Source organism: Mustela nivalis (assembly GCF_964662115.1).
Source record: "Mustela nivalis genome assembly, chromosome: 4".
Lineage (NCBI taxonomy): Eukaryota > Metazoa > Chordata > Mammalia > Carnivora > Mustelidae > Mustela > Mustela nivalis.
The window spans coordinates 1,714,904-1,741,336 of NC_139023.1; the positions used below are offsets into that span (position 1 = coordinate 1,714,904).

The window sequence follows — 26,433 nt, forward strand, 5'->3', positions numbered from 1 at the left end:
AAAATTATTCGAATACAAGTAATTTTTGTCATCTTTATATTCCATGTGAAAACTTGTGCATTAGATTAGTTTTTCTTTTAATACAGAAATAGAATTATTCAAAAAAAGTTGTCATAAAGTGTGTTATTTGTTAAAATTTCAATCCAATCATAAAAAAAGAAGAGTCTGCAAGTCATTATAAGAGAGTGACACAGAAAGCTCTTGGTAAAGAACCAGTCTGTTCTACTAGTAAACAGCTTGCAGAGTTTATTAAGAAGAACTAAACAAATAGAATTTTACCAAAAAATTGTTATGTTCATAAAAATGGCCATACGAAGCAGAAAGTTTCTGGTTGTCATGCCTTCCAAAGTTAAAATCTTAGTAATTAGAATTCAAAAACCAATACGGAGAATCACTATGTAACTGCTTACCACAAAAGAGCAAAACACGCCACATGTCAGACCACAAAATGTCACAGAACTCAACTTCTTCCTCAACCAGAAGCATAAAGGCAGTCAAAAAATAAAGAATGCTTTGTGTTGTAAATTTGGGTCTGGATTTGCAGAAGCAGGATTAAAAGTGTCTTTAGTAAAAGGAAGCCCAGCCATCTTGAAGGTGAACCCTCTTGGCAAGAAGCTATTAGACATTGAACTTTCAGTTAGACGTGGTTCAGGTAGAGCGTCACGTCAGAGAAGGAAAAGCCAGAGGCAGCCGCCTTGAAAGAGACCCCCACGACGCCACACCTGCTAGTGAGGGAGCCCCCCCCCACCCTGCTGTCGATTAAAGGCTGTCGTTGGTTGAGGGCAAGGAAAGATGCTGGGTTGCCAGAGAAGTACGGTATGGTGTTGGCTTGTTCACTTTTACATGGCTGTTCCTTTCAGATGTGACTCTCTCACCATCGAAGAAGTAGAGTGGAGGTTAATTACATAACTCTTCATTCTAATAATGTTTTGTGATTAGCCTCTAACTTTTCCCCCCACTGTAAACACTGCTTGTCTCAAATGGCAAATTGTATGTGCCACGAGTCATTGGTCTTTCTTAGTAATTAATTCTTATTTATCCAGAATTCCACGGATAAAGAGACCCTTCCAGTAGAGAGTTCAAGCAGAGACAGGTAGTAATGTTTCTAGTCTTCCATTTGTGGACTTTTCAGGGGTGGGACATAGGAGAAATCTCAAATTGCTTAACACATATTTAGTTAAACAACGAATGATTTCTATTATTGTAGCTTCCCCATTCTAAGACAGTTAGGGGAACAAAGTGAAACTGTCTATCAGGATTATCACATATTACATATTGCGATTAGTTTACTAGAGAAGGCCTGGTAGGGGCCGTCTGGTGACACTCCGTGCAGACGTCCAGTCAATCTGTGCTTTTAATGTCAGTAACTTTAAGTATAATGGAAAGTATCATTTCTCTCCACATATCTAATGTTTTTTGCAATACCATAAACAGAACTTGTATTAGTAGAAATTATTTCCCAATAGTTTTAAACCAGTTTTATCCCATTTCCTGTCCAAAATATGGTAATTTGATGATAAAATCAAGCCTTTCTAGAAAGAAAGGAATCTTAACATATATAAAACATTAAATTACATATATAAAAGAAATATTAACATGTGTTATCAATGTTGCTAAATATGTAGCTGTGTGATTTTTGTTTCAAGGATAGATTCTGGATTGTTCATTTGAAGAAATGTTTACTGAACATCTATTATTTGCCAGGTAATAGGGAATTCTGCTCTCCAGGCATTTCCAGTTTCGTGGATAGTAAATGCTATCGTAAATCTAGTAATTTATTGACTCATTTTTTTCTGAAACGTATACGGTTCCACTAGACATAAGGCTAGCTAGATCGAGGCGCTCAAACAATATTATCACACCAGGGTCTCGCTCTCTGCCTTCAGCCCTAAGCTTTGCCTTCTTTGTGACAGTGTCATTCGCAGGCAGCCGACGGCTCCAACAGCTCCAGGCTTACTCCCACCACAGCAGAAACCTCATCCCACTAGTTCCTGCACAGTTTCCAGTGCTGATCGAGCCTTCCTGAGCCACACGTCCACTTCCGATGCAAGTGATACACAGATACAGTCTGGTCCTGAGATACACGACCCTCATGAGCCCAAGGTCACAAGGACTGAGTTAGCTCTGGGTGAATCCGAGGAAAAAGCCAGGTGCTGCTACCAGAAGAAACAAGAGATGTCCATCGTATGCGATCACTGGTCATATTAAACAGCACGAGATTTAAGGACTCTACGCTGAATCGATTTCTCTGTTACATCGAATGTATCTCTTCTATCCGTGAATATGATCTATAAGGAGAGTCTGCAGCGGGCTACTCGAGAGGAACGTGAAGAATCACTTACTCCAGCTCAAGGACCTGCACGTCCGTCCCGCGGACCACTGAGAAGCCTGAGGTGGGAGCCGGCAAAGTGCGGAACGAGAGATTGCTCTGGAGATGAGTGGGATAAAGCGAAGGAAAGGAAAACACGGTAAAAACAGAGAAATGTTTCTCTGCTGACTCGACAGACACCTACACCCTCCATCCGCTGACGCTTAGGCGCGACCTCTACGGACGGTTCTGGAAATGCCTCCCAGCCCGGAGAGACAGGAAGATCCAATGAGTACAATGACTTCCCAGTAATTTTAAATTCCAAACTAGAAGAACTGTTTCTAAACGCTTTCATATTTTATCTCAGATAAACTGAACAAAAGCAAGAAACAAACAAACAAAAAATTTAAACTTGAACTCAACCCCTTCTTTTTGGAGAAGGGTGTGTGTTTGATTTTCCAAAATACTGCTTCAGTGATGCTTTGACATGTCAGGTCAGCCACATAAGCAGGAAGTTTATCAGTAATTTATCAGTAAACACATAACTGTGTTTTTCCACAGGACCAAGATGTTCCAATGGCTTCTCAGTAAATGTGTTTACATCATTAAAGATCTAGTTTCACAAGCCAGAGGTCATTACTAGTCGTGGCTGCCATGAATGTGTCATAAATAAAACAAAAACTAAGCACATTAAACCATTACTACGCAGAAATCCAGGCTTAGAAACAGTTGTGTGCTAAACAATTAAGGTCCTTATCCTCGTTAATATGTTCTCAAATCTTTCTAACTTAGAGAATGCCTAATGTTATCTTAAAAATCACTTGTTCCCCACTCTCCACCCCACAGCACTTTGTGTCTGCTATTGTAGCACGTATCAGGTTGCGTTTTTATAAGCTTTCTTGTACGTGCCGTTTTGTGGAGGATTTATGACAGTTTTCCTTTGGTTCTTTCCATGTCTGCCTTGACACCTGGACTGTGAGCTCCCAAAAGACAGGACTAAATCTGTCTTTTTATCCCCATCAACTGTGCTTGGTAAATACAGATACACCTCATAAATGCTGCGTAAAATAAAGAAAGGATAAATGTTTTAATGAACACTTCCATTTAAATGAATTCCTGAACTCCTGTTTATTATCATCTTAATTAGTTTTCATGTTTTAATTGCTTCAGAACTCACGTCTGCATATGTTAACCAGCTCCCAGGTACATACCTGCTTATAGATTATGACTTATGCCGAGAGTGCGCAACGACAGATTAGTGCCGGGCCAGGTCCCCTGGTGGGTGCAGGCGTGACTGGCCGTGTCTGGTTAACGCACAGGACAGACCCCCAGTTGCCTTTTTGTGTTGAGTGAAGAAGAGACGCCCAGTGAAAAACCTCTTAACTATGTTTACTGCTGGGATTAGACGCGTGTGGGTATGTTTGGTGAACTCTTGCGTCTTCTCTGAAGCAGATGTTCAGGTTGGGGGACTGCGATTTCTTCTGGAAGAGAATGAGTTTTAAGGGAAAATAGCCAGGCTTGATAGGCCAAGCCAATGGCACATCCTTCCTGACTTTGGAAGGAAAGAGAATTCTGCGCCCAGCAGGTGTGTTGCTTGGATTCTCTCCTCTGCCCAACATTACACCCAGGGAAGGTAGCAAGGCAGAAAGCTACGCCAAAGCTGGAGAGACTCTCTCAAGAAGCTAACACTTGGGGTCCTGTCTTACAGTCCACTGGGGTCCTTCGAACGGAGTGTGAGGCGGCTGTTCTGTCTCTCCCCTTCCTCGCCAGCACTTTTTCGTGTTCTACATAAGCTTCAGGGAAGACGTTTACTCTCCTGCCTTCATGTTCCCACAGAGGAAGGAACCTTGTTCTCCTTCCCACCAGGACTGTGGTGTTTGAAGCGAACTTCTAGCTTCTTTCCCAGCCCCGCAGAGGAGGAGTGGGGGGCAGGGGGGCGTCCCTGTATTGCAAGTGACCGTTCGCGCATAGATCTCTTGCTCTGCCGGACCCACATGGGAGCAGCGGACATTCAGACCGTCTCGCTCACTCCTACCCTTCCCTCTCCGGGCTCTGGTCTGCCAGTATAACAGGTCGACGAGGCAAGACTGGGACCTTCCGACCATGGCCTGTGTGCCGAGCTCGCTCTAAAAGATCCATCTGGATCTGGGATCACCTTCCCAACCCACCCCCGGATCCAGACGCCCCCAATGTCTGCATTTTGGTGGGAATAGGGTGAAACACTTTGGTTTTAGATCCAAATCACATTCTCCAGCCCAAAATTTACCAAAGTTTACGAGACACACTGGGCACTTGCCCAGTTCACTCATAATCCGGTTCATTAATAAATCCACCGGTGACCATCGATGAGCTATCAGTTCCTAGACTCTGCACTTCACCCTTTGGAATCTGGACGGGAGTCAGGAGGGATCATAACCTCCTCTAGCATACACGTGAGGTGCTGGTCTGCCACCGTCAAGGCCCAAGGAATCGGTGGGTTGTGCCCAACAGCGTCGTGGCAGAGGATTGACACATGCCCTGAGAGAGCCAGCACGGCAAAGGCTGACGGGCAGCGCTGGTGAATTACGCCGGCAGTGGCTGCCCCGGTGGAGCTTCGGGAGAAGCTGGGCGCTGATGGCGGGCTGCGGTGCCCAGCAAGAGTCTGTCCATGAGGACCTGTGAGAAGCCAAGGCACCACCTGGTGGCTTCCAGAAACGTTCTGAGGATGGAGAAGGTTTCCGTGGAGACTGAGGACCTCCGCCACGTTGGTGAAGCCATCGACCTCGTTCATACTCACAAACTGCTGGCTGCTGGGAAAGTCATGGCCACTTTGTTCCACTCTCCAGCTGAGCAGGGCACCTTGTCTGAGACGCGTGAGCATCGCAGGGATAGGAACTGACTAACTCACTTGAAGTGTTGACCGTTACGTTACTATTAGCAGGATGACCAGTTGAAACAAGGAAGCCGCTGTGGTTCGGAGGCGTGAATGTGCTAGTTCAAGGACTCCAAGTAATTTTTCGTGCATTTCCGAGTGAGTTTGGAATATGAGTGAAAACGAAGCCCGCAAGCTAGAAATGAAGGCTCATCCTTTTAAATATGTTTTCAAAGCCGATGTCATTATCCAATGTATCTTGGGGATACAGAGGATTCTCTGTATCCTCAAGAAATTCTCTTTCTTGGCACCTCACAACGACACTGCAGATCAAAACTGTTTGTTCACAAAGTGAATTTCTTTCAGCTAAGTTATTATTTCAAAGGATAATGCAAAATCTGTGCACCGTTTCCATCTGAAAGCTGATCCAACAATCAGATGCTGCTTAATGCATGTTTAAAATTTGACTTTTGACTTACCAACCAAATATACACAAATACTCACATGCATACACAAAATTTTATTTTGCTATAAAATACATCTTTTCAGTTATAAATATTATGGTTATAATTTTAGACATTTCCTTTCTGCTCAGAATCAATTGCTTATTCTCTTCCAGATAATGGTAATATTTGTTTCCTATTTTCATTGAAACGAAAGCTCGGACAATTCTGAAATCTCAGAAACATTTTTATTTGCATATACTTTTATTTATTTATAATAAATCCTTCTATTTACTCATGATATTCATCTGGATTTTATTCTTTCTACTCCCAGGAATGTTTGTATCTGTTACTCTCTGTCTCCTGGATCCGCATCAGAATTTGAGGTTTTTTTAAACACCAAATTCACATCTAAATTGAGTTTGATAAACTTTCATGTCATTAATCTATTCCGTGTATTTAAGGGTTTAGTTCCACAATGACACGTGTTCTCGATATTCTAAACAATTAGGCGGTCTTTAGAATATTTTTGCAGCTGTGTTGACAAGTTGGCAAATAGGTATTTTTTTCTGCAACTCTGCCCCAGTAACTTTATCTCAAAATTAATAATAATGTATTCCGGTCATGGAAGGGTGGTTTGGTGGGGCGGAGGAAAGGAGTGGATTTTGGAAAAGGATACCTGGGGTCAAACTGCTTCTTCGCTGCGCAGTGTGGAGTAAGTGGCTGCCCCCCCCAGAGCTCGGCGTCTGCGTGTGCGGACTAGGAATCGCGCACACTGATGAGCAGATTAAAGAAGACCACGTTTGTGAGTACTTGTCACACAGGAGGCACCGAAAAACGCCAGTTTCATTATCTAATAGCATCTTCCTCCCTGGAAGCAGACTGTGTCTGGGGATGTGCTGTACCATTCATCTCGGGAATAGCTATGAAGCCACGGGAGCGTGGGGCTCCACGTTACCCCAGAGATCAGTTAATTATTGGAATTCCACAGATACGAAGCCCGGGCGCTGGAAAGTAAAATGTCGCGGAGAGTCCTTTTCCATACTTTGTATAATAAAGAAATTGGAGGCAGAGTCATTACTGGATCACGTTTCCATCTGAAAACTGCAGGCGGAACCAACCCTCAGGAAAGTGGCAACGGGCGTGAGCCAGACTTCCTGACAGTGTAAGGTTCATTCCTCGAGTAAGAGAAACACAGCCTCGTTTGAGACAGGGATTTCTTCACTTTGCTCTAATGATGCAACCGAATGCTTTGCAAAACCTGAAAATTATGAACTGAATGAGTATTATCTGTTGTCCAACTTGTAAAGAAGTAGACCCTCGCTGTGACTGATAATTCTACATGCTCAGCGGCATTTCAGATGCACTCAAGGTATTTTCATCTCAGATTATCACTGTCACTGACAACTGGAACCTAAGAACTAACTCTGGGCTCTGATCCCCATGAACCTGCCCCCTGCACAGGCCTTCCTACTCCTCAGCACGAGAGAAGGCTTGGATTAGAGGCGGGTTTCTCGTGCTGCAAACCTTTACATTTCTGCATCGTCATTTTTATTGTATACGTATCTGTAATGTTACTCACTTGTCGAATGGCTTTCTGTTTAAATGTAATCTCCTCCTAAATGATAATACCTACCACATTTGCTATACTGACTTCAGTTTTCTAATATAAAGATCATTTCGCGGCTATGAAAATGAAAGATGTGTAAATACCACGTAAAACCATCTCTGGCTTCCTCACAGCCTAGCAGAATCTCAACCTTACTCCGGCTCATCCCCGAGGCTGGGCAGCATGAAGTGCAGTTTGCAACAACAAAGTCCTTTCTATCCCCAAGTGATTAGTCTCTGGGATTAAAAAAGCCCCCGTTCTGGTTCGTGTGCTTTTTTGGGGGGTGGGGGATGGGGGGTTGTAGTAGCATTCATTTACTTTTGGGTCAGCACTAAGTGAACAGGGAGCCAACTCCAACAAAGTATCCTGTTTATAATATTGTTTAAAGGATCTGATCACCGCCATAGGAAAGCAGACTTTCAGATTACGTCCAGTAACATCAATTAAGTCCAAATCTTTCATATCAATTTGTACTTACCCAAGGAAAGTTCATCTGAAAACACTCTTTAACAACGCTCCTTAAAGACTATTAACAGCCTCCCAAATAGCATTCTTTCAAAAATAAAATACTTGAATAGGAATGAGAGGGACAAAGCATGTAAAAAATTAGCCCTCATTAGTGAAGAATGTATATTTTGGAAAAGATCTTGGAGAGTAAAAGAAAATCCCAGCCCCACATGAACGTTCCCTAAAAACCTCTTGATTGAACTGGTTCATTTTCACAAAATTCCTTCTTTTCACCAAAAATTTAAAATTGCACTCCACCATTTCTCTCAAATCTAAGAAGTCTATTTTCTTTTTGTTTTTACTAAATTCATAAATAATTGTGGCTTTTTTCTATTGATACATAAATGCATGATGTAACTTAATATATGTGCCCACATAGATACACGCATATGCATCTCTACACAATGAACACACACATAGGATGCTTTACTTGGGGAGCCTTTAGGATTCGTTGACTGTAGCATCACCCATACCGTGTATACAATCCCAAGCAATGTTAAATGGGTGTTTCCAGGATTTGACAAAAAGAAACCCATGATTAAATAAGCAAAACTTAACAACTTATAGCACCATATACATTTTGAATTTCCAAGAAAAGCATATAGCATATGTAAACTTTAATGCATAGAAAACTGCATGTTGAGTAGGTCTGGGACGGCATCTAAGATTCTGCATCTCTAGCAAGCTCCCAGCTGCCGCTGCTGCTCTGGTCCGAGGACCGAACTGTGAGTAGCAAGGGAGGAAGGTTTCCTAAAACTCCCCTCACTAGTGAGACTAGTGAGCACTAGCGCCTTCCTCACACTTAATCGGGTGTTTGGATTTGGGGTTGGCTGGCTGACGTCTTGGTTGGTGCTTGTTGGTTTTGAAAATAAACCTCAGTGTTTCGTAACTTTTAAAACTGTTAATATACTGAATCCTCTCACTTTATAGGCTGGTGAAGGTCATTTTTTAAAAATCACTGTAAATTTACCTAATTGACTTTGACCTTTCCGTTGGCTTTGCCTTGTTTCACTTGAATCGTGCTTGGGAAAACTTCAGGTCCTATACCGATGTGGGAAAGGATGAAGGGAAGAAAAGGGCCTGTCTTTTGAGTTCTCCTTCAGGCTGCAATGAAGAATGTGCACTTTGTAAGTATAATAAAAGTGTGCTTGACTCCTATAACCAGACTAAAATTTTACTAGCAAACAATTGTTCGAATTTATATTATCGACATTTCTTGGTCGGCTCCGGAACACGGAATCATGGGACCACGCATACCCAAGCGCTTCAGGTCGCCGGCGGGTCAGCCCCCACCCCCTCCACTCGCCCGTCCAGCCTCCCATTCTCCTCTCCGTCCACCTGGGTCTGATCATAACCGGCAACGCACACCCAGGCTCCACCCACCCACGCAGTCATGCGACCCCCACTTGTCCCCCTGCCTGCACACCCCCTGCCTCCCACCCATTCTCCCAAAGACCCGTCCCTTTACAGGAACGTGTTTGACAGTATTTATGTGACGTGGTTTCTTTGCAAACGTAGAGTTAAAGCAAAATGAATCTGTGCGTTGAGGGTAGGTAAAAGAGTAAATTACATGGCATTTTACAGGCTCCTAATATCCTTCCTTATGCACTAAACTCTCCGTCTGTAAATAAGAGTCCTTCGATGGTAGATGTTGAACAGCGGCTGGAGTGGTGCTTGTGTGGTGGGGCAGCAGCTGTGTGCGGGCTGAGCTGTGAGCCGTCCAACATGCTTGCTTAACCTGACGCTCCGAATCCTTCATTCCATGAAGGATTCAGTCCGTGAAGGATCCAGTCAGTCTTTTCCTGCCACATTTCCTGCTCTTTCCTTTATGCTACTCTCCCGACAGCTGAACAAAGTTACTGGAAATGGCCCAAACAATGCCTGTAACTGAACTTTCCCTCCATCCGGACTGCACTCCCTGTCCATCCGGTATGTCTGGTTCACCTGTCTTTGCTCCCAAAAGTTTCCCCAAATGTGCCCTCTCTGGTTTGTCATCCACATGTCTCCTGACCTTACGTGGGCCTTAATAATAATTTAAAAGTCTCCCTATCCTGATTCTGAGTTGAAATCCAGATGAGGAATAAAGGGGCCCCTGGGTGGCTCAGTCGGTTAAGCGTCTGCCCTCGGCTCAGGTCATGGTCCTGAATAAAATCTTTTAAAAGAAAAAATGATGTTATAGTCTTGATTGAATTAAATTATTGACCTTCTGGAGCATAAGCTATAAAAGTTATATATCCTTACTTTCTGATGTATTAATTCTTACACTACTTTTTCCTCTAAAAGTTTCCTCTTATTAATAGTCCAGTCAAGGTCAGACTTGTGAAGAATCCCATGGAGCCACAGTTTGGGACTTACCATCCAGTAGCCATTTCTACTGCGACCTTTGGATTTTAGGACACGTTAGGAATGCAAAGCCTTTATACCATCCGCAAAAATCTCCCCTACCCTTTTTCCATTTGAGAAAATGATTACAGGTTTTGTTGTTGTTATTATTCACTCAAACACTATGTGAATTCTCCATGATTATTATATGAAAGAGAAAGAAACAAAAAAAAATGACTCAGCTGGTAGCTCAAAATCGTATCTTACAGATTTGTCCTAAGGCTGGAGACAAGAGTGCTTTTGTGTTAAAATCCTTATTTTCTTAAAAATGCGTTGCTCCAAGATAGAGTCCAATGACTCCAGGAGCTGGTTTTGGTATCTTTGGTATCTGTGTTCATTGCATTCTGACAGACCTACATCATGTCTTTGGTATTTTTTCCCCTTTAGCATCAAAATCTTCTAACCTTAAAACGACGGTGTGTGCTAGGGCTTGGGTTGTGGAGACGTGAGTCGAACCGTCTGGCAGAGTGGACTTGCCCAGGTCCGTCTGCCTCCGGGCTGGAGGCCGCAGGGCTGGTCTGGTGGGCGGTGGCCCCCCTAGGCCCCGCCACCCGTGCACAGGCCCCGCACATGCCCCGCACATGCCCGCTGCCCCGTGGTCCACCTCCCCTGTGTGGGTCGAGGCCTGTCCTGGAGGCCACTTAACCATCCGCCTTGCCTGAGCGGCTGTGCCATGCAGCCGTTTGCCAGACTGGGGCAGCTCAGGGCAGGTGTCCGGGAGCAGCCGGGCTCCTACGAGCCACTGCGCAACCGTCATGGAGAGAAAACCATTGCTCTCAACCGGACGGGACCCGGCACTGGGCTGGCTCTGGGGCCCAACACTCAGCACGTGGAGAAGCTTCTGGGTCTTTCTGGCTTTTCCCCTGTGCATCCCAGGATGATTCCAAACGCTGAGAGGCCGTAAAGGAAACCGGAGCATGAAGTCCTCTTAGCATCTCGGAACACAGGTCCAGGGACTCCAGAGACAAGAACGAGCTTCAGGGGCTCGGGGGCAGAGGTCAAAGTCCGCAGAGCGCTCAGCTTCAGCCTTGGAGGTCAGTGAGGGGAGTTTTCTAAGGAAAAACAAACAAGTAAAATGCCAATTCTTGAAAATTAGCTAATACACGTATTTTTACTTTGGACAGGGAGAGGGTTTCAACGGCGTTGACATAGTCGCTTATGCAAACCTGCCTGGGCCTTGGCGGACTCCAGGTGGACCTGGGGACAGGGGACTCTGGGGACAGAGCTGCTGCCGCAGCGGCGGGAGCCCCTGACCCTTCCTCGGTGACCAGACCCTGCGCGTGTCAGATGCTGCCGGGACCCGCAGGCCCGTCTCGCACGTCCCCGGCCGGGATGACCCTTGCTCCTGCCGCTGCCGGAGTCCGCTCGGCCTCGGGCTGGCGGCGGCCCCGGGCTGGGGAGGTTCGGGCCCCCGCGCTGCCGCCCTCGTGTGCAACAGGAACAAGAGCGAAAAGCGCGAGAGGAGCGCGTCAGCCCCGGTTGTCCTCTCCGCGCCGGGCCGTGTTCGGACTTGGACCCGGACCCAGACCGGGACCCGGACCCGGACTCGGACTCGGACTCGGACTCGGACCCAGACTCGGACCCGGACCCGGACCCGGACCCGGACTCGGACCCGGGCCCAGACTCGGACCCGGACCTGGACCCTGACCAGGACCCGGACCCGGACTCGGACTCGGACCCAGACTCGGACCCGGACCCGGACCCGGACCCGGACCCGGACTCGGACCCGGACCTGGACCCTGACCAGGACCCGGACCCGGACTCGGACTCGGACCCAGACTCGGACCCGGACCCGGACCCGGACTCGGACCCGGACCTGGACCCTGACCAGGACCCGGACCCGGACTCGGACTCGGACCCAGACTCGGACCCGGACCCGGACCCGGACTCGGACCCGGACCCGGACGCGCTTCTGCGTCCCGGTCCCGGAGCCGCGTCTGTCCGGCGCACAGAGCCCCGACGCGCACGGGGGTCCCGCGGGCCTTGGAGAGCTTCGCCCGGCCTCGGCCTCGGCCTCCTGCACGCAGAAGCCGCCCCCCCCCACCGCCGCCCGCTTCGGCCCGGCCCGGCCCCGCCGTCCTCCCCGCGGGCCTTGGCCTCCCGGGGCCGTGGCGGCAGGAGGGACCCGCGGGCACCGTCCGCGCTTTCCCCGCCAGAGACGCGGCCCCGGGTCCCCTCGTGTCTTCCGGAGGGACGGACGGCGCCAGCGGCTGTCGGTGACCGTGGACCGGAGGCGGGTCGGGGACGGCGCCCGGGGGCTGAGCCAGTGCGCGCGCCGGACCACCGTCCGCTGGGCCGGCTCCGGCTCCGGCTCCGGCTCCGGCTCCGGTGACTGACCTCCGCGAAGGCCGGACCCCGCGGGCAGCGGCTCCGGCAGCCGCCCCTGCCCTTCGCCGCCGCAGAGCGGGGCCCGGGGGTCGGTGTCCGGCCGCTTCGAGAACCGTCTCGGGCGCGTCGGTCGCGGCGCGATCAGGAAAACCGCTTCGGGCGCCCGGGCCGCGGCTGCGAGGACCAGAGCGCATGGACGGTCCGGTGACCCGCGCTGCTTTCGTGCAGCGGGAGAAACTGAGGCGCGGACAGAGGAGCGTCACGCAGGCCGCGGGGCCGCACGTCGGGGCAGATGGGCTCGTCCCTCCGTGGTCGCGGCCGCCTCGAGGCGGGTCCTGCTCGAGCCGAGCGGGCGGGGGCGTCACCGGCCGCTCCATTCGGGGAGGGGGTTCGGGTGAGTTACCTGACCTCTGCCAAATGCAGTGTTGGTAAGAAATAGGTGTATTTCCTTATAAAACTGCTTTAGCAAGTTCACTTTTATTGTTGGACGCCACCAAAAAACGAGTGCGACACAAGCCGAGGAACATATGAAGTCATGGAACGTAGCAGAACCCACCCCCCAAGAGCGAAGATACTGGCACCGTGGGAGCGTCCCGGCTCTCCCCCAGGACCCCACTGCCCCCCCCCCCCAGAGGTCCGCAGGCTTCTGGAGTTTGGGTTTCGCCGTTCTGGGGCTTTATTCTAACAATTTTATCACATAAGCATGTGTCATCAGCTAATACAGAATTAAGTTTGTTCTTGAGTTTTATAGAAATAGTGCATTGTGTGTAGTTCTCTGCAACGTACATTTTCATTTCAGTTTCATGTTTCTGAGGTTAATCTGTATTGTTGCTTAAATCTGTTCTTTACTCCTAGTCACCGCTGTATAATATTCATTATGAGACTTTATCAAAATTTAGTCACTCTGATTTTCGGGTTTATGAGTGAAGGATTAACTCCGTACTGGGCTGAGGTAGTGTTCAACAATCTCTCCAAGTCAGTGGTTTCCACAATTTTTCTTTGTACCCTTATCAAAAACAAATATTTTATATTGCACCCCGGTATACATACACACATAAATAGCTGATGCAAAGATTAATGGAATAATGCTATTTTTATCATGTGTGGTGTACTCTAATATTCCTAATCCAGCCCATCTATTTCATTCTTATTTTGTAACACTTAACGCCTAACTTTTTTATTTTCACCAAATTGTTTTCATTACCCTCCCTGTTGCAGAGCACAATTGGAAAAACTCTGCTCTAAGTCTTTCAGTGGAGAATGACTTAGGAGGTCAAGAAGTATAGCGGCTTCTTTTTAATAGTATGAAATTGATCGGGTTCCAGAAAAACAATGTAGCAAAATCCCTGTAAGGCCCAGTGTTCTTTATTCTGATCACTGTGATTATGAGAACAAGTCCCTCCTATCAGTAAAGCTCCCCTAATGAGATAAAAAATCTTCCACAAACTTTAATGTTCTTGAAGTCTTTTTAATCTAAACTAGATTTTGAAAAATTCAGCACAATATGTATCAGAGGTTTTAATAGGATAATTTTTCATATCACTTTAGGAAATTTAACTTGTCACGAGACAAGACAAAACACTCTTTCTTTTGCGTCGGAGATAATAGGTGGCTTTCCAGATGAGGCGTCAAAAAGCTAAGTCTTACCCTTGAGCATCTCCGCTGTGGCTTCCATCACTAGGCAGTAACAAGAGAAACGGGTGCCATGAGGTCTACAGCTGACTCTCTCTACTGCATTAAGACACTAGGAAAAATTCTGTATTTTAGCCTCCTGAGGAGAACATCGGAAAAGAGTCTCTTGCACTCAGCCCCAAATGCAAAGAGCCCTAAAAGTTCCTTCGTGTACTTTATCAGAGCTGATGGGGATTTATTATTTTCCATCCCAATCACAAACAGCTTCAAAGTTCAAGGGACAAAGTTCCTTTCTTGTTACAAGAGAATTCTGGAATGCGGAGCAGATCTGTGTGCCAGGTGTCCTCACCCCAAAGAGGACAGAGTTAGAAGAACGGATTCCTTTGCACTTTCTCCTTTACGTCTCTCACACCCAATGTGGAGAAGGGGTTAGGGAGCCCGGGGTCCTCAGTGAGGTTCCCATGCTGTTAGAAAGTTCTGTTTGTCTCTAGACCCTCTCTCTTGCTTGGGAATGGAATTATTCTGTATTAGAACTACTGATGTCCTCTCCAAGTAAAGCAGGAAATATTTTTAGGAAGAACTAAACATGTATTTTTATAATTATGATAACATTGGGTTATTCTTGGATCATAAATTAGTCTCTTCCTTCTTAACCTTCCTTTCTCTTTCTTCAGAGATAGCCAGAACGTTAGAAATATTTCAATTTCTAATTCTTTAGGCAGATTTTTTATTTTTTGTGATTGTTCTTCCTTTCTGTGTTATTTTGAGGACTCCTGGTTCGCATTCACCATACTATCCTTTTCCCCTTTATGTTTCATTTGTAAATCGTTGGCCGTTTTACAATTTTTATTTAAGAAACTGTTTCTATAAGAGACAATTTACATTTTGGAGGAGTCCTTAGTGATTAAGAGGGAGTGCTCTGCAACCAGACTTCTTGAGTTCAAGGTCCAGCTCTTCTGCCTTCTAGTTTTATGAACTTGACAAGTGACTTAAACACTTGTGCCTGAGTTTCTTCATCTGTAATACAGAAATAATGTCTTTTTCAAGGTTTTTTGTAGGATTAAACATATTAATACATACAAATGAGTAGACCAGTATCATACACAGAGCAAAGGCTCAATCGTGTTATTCTTACAATGATCATCATTACTATATCATTAGACAGTTGTTACAATTGTTATAACTATCAACATTACGCTATCGTTAGACAATTGTTTTACTGTATGGCAACCCATGACCTCCCTCTTAATGACTGAGAAGCTAATACTGATTTTTTAAATTTCTAAATTGGTTAAAACCATGCATTTTTTTCCTCTCCAGAGAACAATTTGTCCAACATAACTTTTTGACAATACTTTAGCTTTGTTTAGTTATAATATAAGATAAAGTATATAAAGTGGTCTACAAATCATAAGGTTCTATACAAATGCCAGTTATTAAAATGCTTCCTACTAAGAAAATTTCAATTTTCCAGATGCCATTATTTAAGAGAGGTCTTATCTTTCCTTCTGGAAAGAAATTTGAGGCGATTTTCCCATAAAGAATAATCTTTACAGAGCCTCAAAGATCTTAGAGTCAGATTTGCTGATGACATTTTTCATTATTGGGATAAGGATTTAGATCGTATCAGATTTAAACACATTTGCAATTTCAGCTTTCCTTCAACAAAGATATGAACAGATTGCTGTCCCCTGTCTCTAAAAAAAACAAAAGCCTTCTGCTTGCAGGAATTGCAACAACCAATGTTAAATAAAACAGGTTTCCAGAAACTTCAGCTCTCAGTCCATTTCCACACTTCACTTAGCTAACTATGATCAATTGTGTGTCTTATGAAATTTCCCGAGGAGTTAGCCAGCCTGCAGACCAGCACTCGACTGCCGAAATATCTGAGACCATCACCACACAGTATCTGCCCTTCAATTTCCTTTTGTGCACACAGTGCAAGTCTCACCTGAATAAGACCTTAGCATGGTATACGGGGTCCTTTTCTCTGGCTGTGGGCCCCCCGCCATTGGGCAGCTAATCAGCATCTAATATTACCATATGTCAAATTATTTCCGGAGTGTCTTTGCCTCCTTGACTAAATTTTAACCCCTGGAAATCAAGGGGGGTCGGACTTTATAGTATTCGTAATCTTTCTGTAATGGCCAGCCAAGTCCTAAGCATATAATGATTGCCCAGGGAGTGCTGACTGATTGATGAATGGAACCTCATGGAAGCCTCCTCTAGAATCTACATTTTCCCCAAATGAAACAGGATCACCTAACAGCTTTTTCACTTCTGCTCAGCCTGTTGTACAGCCTTCTCCGATGCCTCGGTGACCGGCAGTAAAGCAGTAGACACGAGAAGAGCCCCAGCTGGGGTTTAAAGGGCCTGGATTCCAAGTGCTGAATGCGAGTGGAATATTGAACCCAGAGCCTCAGTCTTCTCATCAGTAAGATGGGAAAAATGATGTCCACCTCCACATTTTGCGGATTGGAGAAAACACTTTATATAAAAGGCCTTGCAGAATGTCTTATGGGAGCACAGTGAGAGTCGGCGGGGAACCGCGCCAGAGAGGAGGCGCTGACTGACGTTTGCGGTGGTCGTCTCACAGACGCAGTAGGCCCAGAACCACGCGCGCGATCTTCCCCAAACCTGGTCCTCCGTTAAAGAAGAGCACCATTCCCCACCCACTTCTGCAAACCCACGTCTGGAACTCCTCCCTAGCACCTGTCAGACCTCCCACGCCCAAGTCAAACCCAACTCAGTACCTCTCGGGTCTTCCTGCGCCTCCGCACCGTGTACAACCACCGACGGTAGAAACTGCCCCGTCCCTCCCCGAGTCCGCCAGACCCTCCACACGAGCTTCTGTCCTCCACGAGCGGCTCCGGTCTCCGCAGAGCACGTGAATGAGCTCCCCTTATAAATGCACAGCAGAGTCCCTCTTTCCCTCGCTGGCTGCCACTTGCAGAAAAATAAAGACTTCGCCTGTAAGATCCCGGGTGATCTGGCCACGCTCTCCGGGTCACTTTGGGCTCTCCCCGCCCCGCCTGCTCCATCCTTCCCCACCGTTCTGTGCCCAGGAGCTGACTTTTACATTCTGCATCAGGGGGCTCCCTCGCTGTCGGATTTACGGCTCACTTGACTCCAGGAAGATGGCAGACGGGAAAGCAGCAGGGAACTGCAGCTCGGCTCGGCGTGGCCTGCCCTGGGCCCTCCCGGCCGCGGAGCCTGACTGGCGGCTTCTCCTGGCGGCCAGGGCCGCAGGGACTCAGCCTTTCCCGCAGCTCCTGTCCTCGGGGAACACTCCCGCCTCCACCCTGGTGCCCAGGCCTCGTGGCAGCTTCTCATTCTTCTCAACTTTGCATTCATCGCGGGGGCTGCCCGTGCGTGCCTCGTGGATTCCCCTTATCCCGTCAGGCGCCACCGTAAAGAGTCCTGCTCACCTGTCCTCCGCGTCCGCGTGAGTGTGCCCCGCCTTCCGCTGCACCCTCGCTGAATCCCTCTCAAGCCCCTGGTCTTCGAGGGCGTCACACATGCCATGCTTCCTTCCACCGCTGTCTAGAGTCTCTTTCCTTCGTGAACCTTCATGCAGCCCCAGGTCTCAGCTCAAACCCTACTTCCCGGTCGAAGCTTCTCCTGACTCCCAGAGTTGGTCTAGTAACTCACCACGTACTTTCCTAGCTCTGTCGGATTTTCCACAGACTGATAAGGAGATAACAAGCGCCTCATTTAAATAAACTACGTCTTTGCCATGAGTACGAGAACTGCGTCTGTTTTGGTCATCACTGTGACCCTGTTCCTAACACGATGTCGGGCGCGTGTGATTCCCAGAGCGTGAATGACCCGACGGTGACTGTGTCCAGTTTGGTGGCTGCTGCCTAGAAAATGCGTCTGGAGGTGTGTGTCCGCGGATTCCGTTTACATATTTATTTTGTAGATCCGCGTTCCATATGCTAATCAGGGACAATGATTATTTTTTATTATCTCTTCCAATCATTTCCAAGGTCAAGCATTTCAAAGTTATGTTAAGAATCCCCCGACTGGGGCGCCTGGATGGCTCCGTGGGTTAAGCCTCTGCCTTCGGCTCAGGTCATGATCCCAGGGTCCTGGGATCGAGTCCCACATCGGGCTCTCTGCTCAGCGGGGAGCCTGCTTCCTCCTTCCTCTCTCTCTCTGCCTGTCTCTCTGCCTCCTTGTGATCTCTGTCAAATAAATAAATAAAAATCTTAAAAAAAAAAAAAGAGTCCCCGACGGCGTCCGCCTCTGATGACTGTAGCTGTCTTCTTCCCGTGCTCCCCCCTCCGCAGGGACTAGTCCCCCTTCCGTTTTCCCATTTCTTCTTATCTGTAGCCTGGGTACCCGCTCCTCTCCACCTGCCCATATCCATGCGACTGATTTCTTCACCTCCTTCAAGGCTTGTACAAAAGCGTCCTCGAGGCGCCTACCCTCTCACATCATTTAAATCTCGGAAGCAGCCCCGCTCTGGATCTCCCATGCTCTGCTCTGTTCTTTGATAACCTTTAGCATCATCTGGCACCAGGGATGTTTTTCTGGCACTTAGCATTTCTTGTCTTCTCTACTGACGCTTTGTACCTCAAGGGCCTCCAACAGCACCTGGAACACAGTAGGTCTTCAAAAATGTTTGTTGATGAATTTAACTCATGTCCTTCTCTCAACCTTTTACTGGCCTGTGCCTTTGTTCACATCTGTGCAATTATAGATTTCAAGATTGTCTCTTTCCCTTCGCTCTACCTATACAAAACCCTACCTAGACAACAGCGGGTGAGGGGCGCGGACGGCACCGGCTTCCAGCTAGAGGACCAGTGAGGCAGAGGAACACTAAGCAGCACAGGGGATGTCACCGGTGGTACTGCAGTGACGTTGCGTGGTGACAAATGCTAACTGCCCTCGTGGTGAGCACAGCCTAGCAGAGAGTGGAGTCATGTGTTGTACTCCTGAAACTACCGTGACAGTGTATGTCAAGGACACTCACAAATTTTTAATTAAAAACTAAGGATGAAAAAAACCAACTTTACCTACACCAAACTTTTTTGATGAAAAAATTTTAAAAGGAATCTCAGGGGATTTAAAGGAAATGCCGTTACCGTAAATGTTTCTTAAATTATTGATTAAACAATGCGAACACAGGAGTCCTGCTTCCTGGATTAAAGTGAATATTTTGTTACGACAGCCATAAAAATGAAAACAAGTGTTAACGAAAGCCCATGAAGGCATAAATAAAATACCTAATTGCTACGTGCTAAGCAGTTGGTCCGTATCTCCGTTTTACCTTCAAGTCACTTTAGAAATACTGCCTAAGAAACCAATTTGTCGTATAATCCAGCAATAGGAACTTCTTACAAATTAGTGCTTCGCAAGCCTGAGTTACAGTCATCGCGGCTGTTCAGAGTGAGGAGTCGAGGCTCTGCGGCCTCCCAGAGCGCCTTCTGGACCGTCAGACATTGCATTCTCCATGGCATCTGAGGCCCCGTATTACTTACCGAAGGTTGGTTATCCGTGCCTCGTGCACGCCGTGACCCTCCCGTAACCGGCCCTTTAGCCCATCAGTCCAACAAGAAGTAGCTATTTAACGAGCAGTACGAGCTACTGTTGTTTCACTAACCGGAGCAGTGTGCCTCCGAGGATGCTAAGTGATGGGCAGTTCCTGTATCAGTAACGACAAATATCTGTTAGTGAAACGACGTTCGTCCGGATGCCGCCAAACGGCTGAGGAAACGGAGAGGGGACGTCTGGTTAACATTGGTGTCCGTCCCCGTCCCGTCACGGTGCGGCCTCTTCTCTGAGGCGCTAACCGCCTTTCCCCTCGTGGTCAATCATGCTGAGACTCCGACTGGTATCTCCCTCCGTCGACGGAGGCATGGTAGCAAATTCTGTCGGAAATGTTGCACGTGTCTTTTGTTCCCGTCCCTTGTACGTCACCTGTTAATAAACGAGTAATCAGGAAGTACAGAGGCGGAAACAAAGAAAAATTAATTCCCAGTTCCCCCACATATTTCTTCACTGAAGGTAACTGCTGTTCATGTTGGAATGTACTTGCTTTCGTGGTTTACACACACAGACACACACACGTGCGTGCACACGCATACAGCAGTCGTCTGAAACGTGTCGCTAGTGGTAAGCAGGAAAAAGAACAGCCCAGCCTTATAAAAGTGACATCTATAAAAAACATACCAAAAAGAAAGAGAGAAAGAGAGAAAGGATGAAAACCTCGCCTCTAGGGCAAAGGTTAACAACCGAACTGTCATTCGGACTTCGTGATTTGCTTTCCCCTAAGCTTAGGACTTTCAGGGAATGAGTTTATGATCCCAGGCAGCTTTCTTGGCAGGGGGAGGGTTCCCAGACTTAGCCCTAATTATTACATTTTGTTTCACATTCCCACTTAAACAGCTAACCTTTTTGCTAATGGGTCTGGACTCTGGCAGCGCAGCTTGAACTGACGGGGCTGTTTTTTCTCTAAATGGCCTTTTGTGAGCGGATAATGACCCCACTCTCTTGAATAGGGTTTTTCTCTACTTGCTATAGCTAAATGCATCATTGCAAAAAACAAAGCAAAGAGAAATTGCAGTAAAATGGTACATAATGGCCCCCTGGGATGGTGAGTAGGCCCGGCTCTCACAGACTTCACACTCTCCTTTTTCTGAAGTTTCATCCAGTATTTTACCTGGGCTGGGTATGGGGTCGGGGGGGGGGGGGGAGGTAGACCCTGTGCTCTTTGGGCCTTGATCTGGGCTGTGCTTTGAGAGGACAAGCTGCCGCTGAGTTAAGGGTCTTGGCAGTAGAAACGGTGCTTCTCGACCCAGAGCGTGGGTCAGAATAAGGGCTCAGAAATATGAATTTCTTCCTGGTCAACCTCAGGCCTCTGAGGGACATTGGTCATTTTTGTCTTCGTACTACAATTCTGCTGTGATACTGAATTTACCACATCTGTCGCACGGGGGTGGGGGCGGGGGGCTTGGGCAACAGATGAATGAAAACTATCGGAAACCCACTTTTATGTGTTAAAAATCTAGGGCAATATAAAAAACCTCCATACGAAGGAGTAATGGTATCAAAGTTCACAAAACTTTGCGGCAGATCCTGATGCACATATTTTCCACTTAGAGTGAAGTAAGAAGTATGTGTCTAGACTTCTCTGCAATCTCAGTACGTCCCATTACCTCGGTGTAACTTAGAGTCACAGTAGGACAATTTCAAGGTCTCGAGACTCCGTATGTCCGTGAAGACTCCCCACCTGTACTAATTCACTGTCCACTTCGGTTCACTCTCCTCCTGCATGCAGAAGCACTTTGTACTGCTCTAGACATTGTGTAGGTACCAGCCGGCCTGATCTAATCACTGCCCATCTCCTGCAGTGAGCTCCCGCGCGGCTCCTTACTTACCGCGCTCCTACTGATTACGGCCAATCCGCGCCGCCCACCTCATCCCCTGGGTATTTTAATAGTTTCATTTAATAAAGTAATGACCCATAATGGGTTAATGAAGGGCATTAAGGGTGCTGGGGTACAGCCCTTGGTAGCCCTGCAGGTGCTCCTGAGATGAGTCATTCTCCCCTACTTTCTGGGAGCCTTCGGAGCCCCAGCTCAGGGGAGTAATGACAGTCCGTGTCTTTTCTCGAACAAGATGCAGGTTCGATGCAGGTGGCACAGGTACGTGTGTTTACTAGTTTTTACTTTTGGCCTCTGCTAAGGCAGGAGAGCAGGAACCAGGACTGAAACACTGACAGCCGGAAGCTTCCGAGGAGGCCGTTTCCTCCCGACAACTAGCTTAGCAGTGAGAGACAAATACTAGAAATTACAATACATATTAGTTGAACGTGATCATTTTTGTGTCATCACAAGAGACTCTGAATAGGTCTTAAGCAAGTCACACCTTTGTCAAATAATATTAGTTTTAAAAATCCAGGGAGGCTTGGAGAAAAGCAATCAGACTCGTTCTCTGGGGAGGTGTGGCTCAGCTATTCCCGTTTGGAACATTCTGGGGCAAGTGCAGCTTTGCCCCGTAGTTCTGGGCCGCAGCAGCGGAAGAGAAGCGTGGCACTAATGAGACACACGGATTGGTTCAAAAACCCTGACTTTGCACGTGGACTTCGGTGCCCTTTGACTCTCAAACTTACACTTTCAATGTGACCTTGTCTTTATAACCCACGTGAAAGTCTGAAATGAAATGTCTTTAACACTAGGGAGGCTGGTATATCTTAAAGTAATTCTGTTTTTTTAAAGACTTTATTTATTTTATAGGGAGAGAGAGCAGGGGCAGGGGAACAGGGAGGCTTAAGCAGACTCCACGCTGAGCTCGGAGCCGGACTCGGGGCTCCATCTCATGACCCTGAGGTCAGGACCTGAGCCGAATCCAAGAGGGTGACCTTTGACCGGCCTCACCACCCAAGAGCCCCAAGAGTAAGAGTCCTCTGAAGTGCTCCTTGTTGGGTGATACGTGCGTCATCATGAATTAAACCTCTCACTAGTGACCCGGATCAGGGCGGCCAGGCCTGGTACACTTTCGGGGCGGATGTTAAACAGTGACGGCTAAAATAAAGGCTGCAGACGGGGGATAAGAGAATCACAACCAGATCGTCACCGAGGAAGTCGCGACATTCTGTGTCACTTGACGCGACGCATGGAATTCACTCGTTCCTGGGGTCACCAGTCTTCACGGAGTGTCTCTTCTTTGCTAGTCATTGTATGCGGGTCCAACAACATAAAAGACAAGTAAACGGGTTTATCACTTCTCTCAGGAGGTCACTTCTGCGGGAGAAGACTGACCCTGAATAACAGAATGACGCCTCCCGGTGACCCCCGCGGCAGGTGTAAGCGACGCGCACACTCGTGCACTTAGTCTCACAGCCGGGCGGGTAGATATTACTGTCGTCCCTTCTGTTTGATGATGGAGCTGAGTCCTGGACGTGCTCCCACTTGTACGAGATCACACAGCAGTGAGCAGCGCGGCCGTTCCCCAAACCCAGACTTGATGCCCTTCACCGCTGCCACGTTATTCCAGAAGAAAGCTGGGAAACCGGGGTCAGGAATCCCTAGGAACGGGTTAACACCGTTTTTACCACTTTGTTTTATTCCTGCGTCCCACGTGTAACTACTGGTAAGAGTCTGGTGCATTCCATTCCATCTTTTTATGCAACTGGTTTTGGCACATTTTTTTTAGATACGGGTGTGATTGTGTGGTAGATGCAGTGTTTGAGAAGTTGCTCTGAGGTCTGGAGGCCCTGAATGTTATTAAGCAATGACAGGGAAAGTCCTTGAGAGTCATTGTTTAAGGGCTTTCATGGCCCAAGAGATACTATTTTTAAGACTATATTTTAAAAACATAATTCACCAGGAGAATGTCATTACTCAGAGGAGCTGTATCTTATGATAATCAGCAGTTTATCCTTAAGAATCATCATGAAGGGGGCGCCTGGGTGGCTCAGTGGTTAAGTGTCTGCCTTCGGCTCAGGTCATGCATGATCCCAGGGTCCTGAGATCGAGCCTCGCATCAGGCTCTCTGCTCAGCAGGGAGCCTGCTTCCTCCTCTCTGCCTGCCTCTCTGCCTGCTTGTGATCTCTCTCTGTCAAATAAATAAATAAAATCTTTAAAAAAAAAATCATCATGAAGGCCCACCTACATGTTGACATAACTAGTGGTCTCAGGCATCAAACTGATATTTAAATACTTTTCCATCCTCTTGTTATTTAACCTAAGCAAGTGGAATTGGTGCATCAGGCATAGAAGTTACAAATGCATTTATGATTTTGGAAATTTCCAGAAATATTTGTCAAGAACTCTGTGAGAGTAATGTTTCTTTTATAGTGCTAAAAATTGGAGGTGGGGAAGGGTTTAAAAATCGTAATTCTGGCCAGTCTTTCCATAAAGTACATGTCTGCTTAAATTTTAACGACGGCATAAACAGGAGTACACGGCTTGCCATAAATCCATGTCGATCAAGAAGGCACATGAAACTCTCGTTAGAAAAATGAGGAAGTGGTGGGGGAGGGGAAGAAAATTTGCTGCAGACTTTTAAACTGTAGCTACTGTCTTTCACTTCCGAAGTCGATTCTCACCTTTGGAACCCCAACTGATCTAAGCAGATTTCTAGTTTGCCGGCGAATGGGTTTGAAGACGAAGCCGTCCTGTCGTGCTCAGTTTTCTTTCCGCTTCAGTTGGTCGTTCGAACAAAAGGCTGAAATGCCAAGGAAGCAACTTTCAGAAATGCGCTGGTGGCTCAGCCACAGCTGTACATGGAGATCACGTGGAGGGGAGCTTCCCTGGGTTACCTCAAGGCCCGGAACATTCTGGTACTATCTAAAGGCAGAAAAGTCAATGCTTGAGGAAGGAAACATCTTAGCTCGGGTAGACAAGAGCAGAATAAAATCGATGGTCATGAAGTCATGAAAAAGACTCGCATCTTTCACTTACGATTGCCAGATTCATTGCAGCCTCGCCTAACGTTGATCTGAGAGCACATTTTTCAATATAAGACAAATTTGCTTAAATCTAATCCAAGATAAGCTATGAAACAGCAATCACATCGGAACCGAGCATTTACTTAAATGGTTTCATTGGGTCCTCGTGACCACCTCCTGAGATGCTACATAATTTCTTTCCTTGTGCAGATAAGGAAATTGAGATTTTAAGCAACACAGAGGTTTACGTGACTCGCCCACGTTTACAGTTAAGGCGCGGCGGGGGCTGGAATGTGAGCACAGATAAGGCTTCCCCAAGCCTGTGGCTACTTCCTTGTTCCAAATCTCCAACGGCAGCTAATAGCCAATCATCCAGTCGATAAGAGAGGCGTGGGCCGGGGCACATTTTTGGAGAGTAGAGAATGAACGAAGGCACAGGGAAGCAAAGGCACGGAATTTTTTAAAACCAGCAAAGGCACGGAATTTTTTAAAACCAGCTCACAACAGTTGCTGAGAGAGTGAATTTTACAAGTTCTCCCTAGAAGAGAAGGAACCGTAGCGTAGGCACGGGCCCGGTACGCACTAGGCTCATCGTGCCGACTGCCGTGCAACGCACACGTGCATCAGGCCTTGTGCTGCGCCTCTGAAACGGACCCAGCGCTGTGTGTCGTGCGTGGGAAGGTGTGAAAAACCAGCTTTGCTGCTTCGGTTCACCCCATGGACGATGGGTTTGCCCATCTGCTCTACGACCTTCTCTGCCCCGTTTTCACAGCCTCTGGCTTCCGGTGGGGTTTGGCCCCGTGGGAGGCACTGGTGGGAACACGGAGGACCGGAGGGGAGAGGTCAAGGTTTGCTTCCTCACGTCGTCCTACTGCAGTGCTTGTCTCTGGCGGTCCCCGCGTCTCTTCTGTCAAACGGCCGCCGCCCTGCGGGGTGCTCTCGGCGGAAGACGTGCCCTGCGCCTCCGCTTAGAACTTTCCAGTGCCTGGAAAGTACTTAACCGTACTTTTTTTTTTTTTAGGATTTCATTTATTTTTTTATTTGCGAGAGAGGGCAAGCTGGGGCCAAGGGGAGGGGCCGAGGGAGGCTCCCCACCGAGCAGGGAGCCCAACACGGGACTTGACCCCTGGACCCCGGGATCATGACCTGAGCTGAAGGCAGACGCTTAACGACTGAGCCCCCCAGGTGCCCCAGACTTTGTCTTTCTGGTCCTCTTCCTCCCTCTGTAAATCCATTTACTCATTCATTCGCTCGACAAATATTCCTGAGCGAGATGCCCCTCCAAGGGCTGCTGGTGAGGGACAAGTGACAAGCTCCTGCTTTCCTGCAGCTTGAAACAGCTTGAGCCTTCGGTCCCCTGTGCTTTTGTCCATTATCAGCCCCTCACTCGTCTCCTAAGCATTGTAATTTTTAGCCCCAGTTCCAATATTTCTTTAAAATGTCAACATCTAGATTCCTGTTGAGCACAGTGAAGGGCTGGGTTCTACGCTAACAACAGTTTGATAAAGAATTCTGGAAGTTTCACTGGTCACGTCAGCATTCCAGATCTTCTCTCCAAGAATTCCTAAATCTGAAAAATCCACAGGAGCGGATGGAATCCTCCCGAGTGGACTTGGTTCCCCCGGAAGATAAAGAAATGCTTTAGGAGTCAAGGATCATTTGTAGGACTACTGAAGTATTTTTCCCTAACCATTTCTAAACACTGGGCAAGGGTTTTGTGCTCCTTTTGCCTTCGGATAGGGGTGGGTTGAGGAAAGAAGTTTTCCACAGATAACCCGCCTCTTTCTGGAGGCCTGGACTCCGTGGGAGATGGTGGTGAGGAGAGGGAGAGATGACGGCGGATGGAGGCAGGGGACGGAGCAGGAGCTGTGCAAGCCCCAAGGGGCAGCAGAGGCCCCGGTGCCACCTTCCAGAGCACAGTCCCCGCCATGTCTGACTTCTAAAGTCTCTCGGCCGGGCCGATGACCCGGGGGG

At 47.5% G+C, this 26,433-nt stretch overlaps 1 protein-coding gene and 2 long non-coding RNA genes across 4 annotated transcripts in view; 2 read left to right on the forward strand and 1 right to left on the reverse strand.

The window, feature by feature from the left end:
* Positions 1–26,433, forward strand: part of RASGEF1B (RasGEF domain family member 1B) — a gene marked incomplete at its 3' end in the record, with an annotated part of 333,562 nt that overhangs the window by 234,192 nt on the left and 72,937 nt on the right. The gene's annotated exons all lie outside the window — the stretch shown is intronic.
* Positions 1–26,433, forward strand: part of LOC309862545 — a 531,010-nt gene that overhangs the window by 6,095 nt on the left and 498,482 nt on the right. The window contains exon 2 of the long non-coding RNA XR_014310570.1: positions 1,914–2,484. This is a non-coding gene — a long non-coding RNA (uncharacterized lncRNA). The remainder of the gene's footprint in view (positions 1–1,913; positions 2,485–26,433) is intronic.
* LOC309862540 lies at positions 13,881–17,071 on the reverse strand. Its single transcript, XR_014310565.1, has 2 exons — positions 16,814–17,071; positions 13,881–15,077 (listed from the first exon to the last, which is right to left on the reverse strand). It is a non-coding gene; the product is annotated as an uncharacterized lncRNA (long non-coding RNA).